This window comes from Kogia breviceps, chromosome 7 (assembly GCF_026419965.1).
Source record: "Kogia breviceps isolate mKogBre1 chromosome 7, mKogBre1 haplotype 1, whole genome shotgun sequence".
Taxonomy (NCBI): domain Eukaryota; kingdom Metazoa; phylum Chordata; class Mammalia; order Artiodactyla; family Physeteridae; genus Kogia; species Kogia breviceps.
Genome location: NC_081316.1, coordinates 311,819 through 315,731, shown reverse-complemented (window position 1 = coordinate 315,731; position 3,913 = coordinate 311,819). Strand labels below are relative to the sequence as shown.

Here is a 3,913-nt window from a genome sequence, read left to right as displayed (position 1 = left end):
GATGTGTTGTTTGTTGAATAATTCTTGTTTAATTGTTTCATTGTACCTCGCTTACTTACTTCCTTGAGGCACAAAGTAGCATCTTGTCCAGAGTTTAGAACTCTGAGAACCATGTGGAAACAAGCTGCTGGGTGTTATGCTATAAATCCCTTTTGTCGATTCCAGGCAGAGTGAATTCCACAGCCCTACCTATGTTCTCTGTTGCCTAATGGTTGTAGGACAAGGAGATGCACACACATATAATCACCAACATAAAAATTTAAAATGGCTCAACTAGTCAACCAATAGGGCAGCTCATTGGTGGTGAGAAAAGCTATTTGAGCCAGAAATTTTCAGCTCTTTTGAACACCTTCTGGTTTAGTTCAATTAATGGAAGAAAACTGCTGTCCTAAATGCAGAATTCCTTAATATTTGGGAGATCATTGGTGTACCTGAGAGGTCACCAACCCAAGGTTGGAAGTCATAGTGTTACATCAGGACTTGGCTGGAGTGGGTAGCTTTAGTCCAACAGTTCATACCTGAGGAGGATCATGTGGAATGTGTTGAAGTGGCCAGTTGTTCCGAACAGGGAGAGGTGGTTTTTGTGCCACTAGATATTTGTGAAAAGCCTATAGATACTGAAGATTATGGTGAAATGTAGTTCTCAGGGAGTCCCACAACTAGTACAGGCTCTTATAAAGCACCTGCGAGGGCCCATACACCGTGCTGTTTACACAAGATTGTTTACGGTTGCCCGAGTAGTCCTGCGACTCCAGAGAGGCCAAATAAGAGCCCCTGGCCGGTCTTCAAGGTCAGCCTTCATTTCAACAGGGAGCCAAGAGGCCGTGCCCAAGAACGGTCTCGGTTCCGGGCAGCCCCAGCAAGTGTCACTCTGACCTTTCCCTCTACTTTTCTTTCTCCTCTCCTTACCCACCCCACATCCAGGCTCCCGCTCTGGTAGGTTCATTCCATAAAGTGGAAAAAAAAAAAAAGGTCATACAGGGACCCTGTTCCCAGTGCCACCATCGGCGGCACCTACCCTTCACTAGCTCACAGTTTGCTTGCTGGCAGTTTGTGTTCCGTGGCTCCTGAGCTCTCCAACCAGCTCCTGAGGACCGCTGCGGCTCGACTCTCTAGGTGAGGAGCCCGGCACCGCCGCTGTTCCTGTGATTGTTTTCCAAAAACAAATAACTGTCGAGTTCCATGTAAAAAATAAATGGCAGTTACTCTTGTATAGAAAAAAAAAAAAGCCTGAAGGAAATAGACTAAACTCTTTTTGATGACTTATTTTCTTCTTTGTGCTTTCTTACATGTTTTACATTTTTTTACAATAAACATGTCCTTTTCTCGGAGAAAAAAATGTTGCCACAGAACATTCAACCCTAACAGAGAAGGAAATAGTATTTAAAAGCTTCCTGGTCAAATTTCTATTAAAAGCATGGCTGTGCATTAGGTACTGAGGTGAGCCATGTCCTGCTTTGGTTATGTTATTTTTTTCTACTAAATTGGAAGCCTTAATCCAAACAAGAACAGTTTTTTGCCTCACTTCAACTTTTAGCTTCAGGTTTCCCTGAAGGAGTTGGATTAGCTGTTTCTAAGGCCCATGCCAACCATAAAATTCTGTTTTAAGAAATGAAGTGCCAACCAGCAGGAAGTTGGCAATATTTACAAGAGGACTTTGCCAGTAGAAAAATTGCTTTATTTTTTTTGCTGACATAATACTTCAATTTAGTATCAATTTAGGGTCTCCTTTTAATTTGAACAATTTTTTTAAACCCCCAACATTTGGCATTTTGTAATAAACCTGCCACTTATTTTATACTGGTCGTTATTGTGAATATAGAATAAAAGTAATGGTCAAACTATCTTTCCACATAGAAACTTTTGGTGACTTCAACTCAGAATCAACTCTGAGCTGGAAAGTGGCTCTCTTCCCTTCATTTTTCAAACCTCCTGCCCCACTCTGAAACATGCTGGTTTCACCCAGTTGGCTAACAAGTGTTTGAGCTGTGTGTTTATGTTTTATTAACCTTTTAACATTTATCTTTGGACATTGCTTTTAGACATTGTTAAATTAAAAATGTTTTTTCTTTTCCCAGAGGTGTCCAACCCAATGTTGGATGAAACTTGCTACAGGTCATACCCTTTGTTATTGGAACAAAAGTCAGGATGTTGTGGTAGTTTGGTAGTTTTTTTTACTGTCCGTTAGCAGTTGCAGCAATGACAGTTTCTGGCTATACTACAAAATGATTAAACTTTTTTGGGGGGGAATAAAAATAGAATAGAAAAAAGTAAAATAGGATGAAAATTGAGGGGGTTTTCCCCTAAAGATGGACTAACATAGAGATGGTGAATGATCTCTAGCAATTAGTTTTTGTGGCAGGTATAAAATTATAAAATTGTCCCCCATTGCTGTTTTTATACCAGAAGTCTTAGATAGACTCAGAGCATGTTTATGAACTATGCATGCAGTTAGAGTACATTCTCATCAAAAAGGAGCAGTTGCTTGTCATTCCTTTATCCAGGGAATCCTCAAGTCTCTGGTGACCAGAAAACATTTTTAATTATTAGAGAGGTTTTTCTAACTTAAGGCTTTGAAATAGCTTTCTCTAATTCAGTTACTGCTGTTCTTGTTTTGCCTCAGTTAAATTCTACTCACTGTTTTATGAGAAATACCATCAGGTGTTTTTGTGATGCCTAGTTCCATAGAACCTAAGCAGTGCAGTGCCTTGAAATGAAAAAGAGACAATAAATAGTCATTTGTGGTTTTCCTTTGAAATACATTTTTTAAAAATTCCCGGGTGCATATATATGATAAGCTGTAGGTAGTTTCACAGTTGCTATTGTAGAGTCTGTAGAATGGAGTTGGCACTTCCAAATTCCTAGTATCCAAAAAGGTGATCTGATGAAATCAGATCAGATGCATCTCTGCAGATCATGATGTTCTGTCACAGCCCTCACTTTTCGTCAAAGGCAAACACCTGCAAGGAGACGCCCCGTTGCTTCGCCAAGATGCGGGTCTCTCAAAGGGAGAGCCTCCTTGATAGAGCTTCCCTGTCTCTGCCGACGAATTGCATTTATTCCAGCTTTCTCCCAGATAGATTTCAGGATACAAGCTAAATAGAGCGCCGCTGGGAAGAAGGGCAGATGTATTCCAAGAAAGCGATGCTGTCCGTGGCCCTGGGGGGAACGTCAGCTGTGAGCGTCAGGGGCAAGGTTCTGTCAATAGCTGAAACCCCAGACTTAGCACAGTGCCTGGCACATAGCACACACTCAAATATCAACAATGAACATGTAGTGAAAATACTGGTTGAGGTGCACCACTTTTTGGCAGGTTATTTGTCATGTAAGTTTTTGGTCATAAGGAATAAATGTTACTTTTATTTTGCTTTTTCCCCCAGCACTTTATTATGAAATTTTCCAAACATGCAGAGTTGTTGCAAGAATTGTACAATGGCCATCTACCACCTGGAATCCACAAATAGCATTTTGTTAACATTTGCCTTATCACTTCAGAGATGCTCCTTTTAATGAGACTTCTTATTGTTTTTTTTTTTTTTTTTTTTTTTGTTTGCGGTACGCGGGCCTCTCACTGCTGCGGCCTCACCCGTTGTGGAGCACAGGCTCCGGACGCGCAGGCTCAGCGGCCATGGCTCACGGGCCCAGCCGCTCCGCGGCACGTGGGATCTTCCCGGACCGGGGCACGAACCCGTGTCCCCTGCATCGGCAGGCGGACTCTCAACCACTGCGCCACCAGGGAAGCCCTAATGAGACTTCTTAAGGTTGGTTTCTCTTTAAAAATCGCACTGCTAAGGTAATTGAACACCTTTAACTGAGTTGTCTTAAGCTCCTCGGGGAAACATGATATTTGCATTATAGCTAAAGTTGTAGGCCTTACTTTAAGCTAGTTTTAAACTTGTAAATCTGTCATGCT

The 3,913-nt window shown here is 41.7% G+C and overlaps 1 protein-coding gene across 5 annotated transcripts in view; it reads right to left on the bottom strand.

Moving 5' to 3' along the window:
- The window catches only part of LOC131759290 (proline-rich protein 5-like), a 214,089-nt gene that overhangs the window by 57,930 nt on the left and 152,246 nt on the right, over nt 1-3,913 (bottom strand). The gene's annotated exons all lie outside the window — the stretch shown is intronic.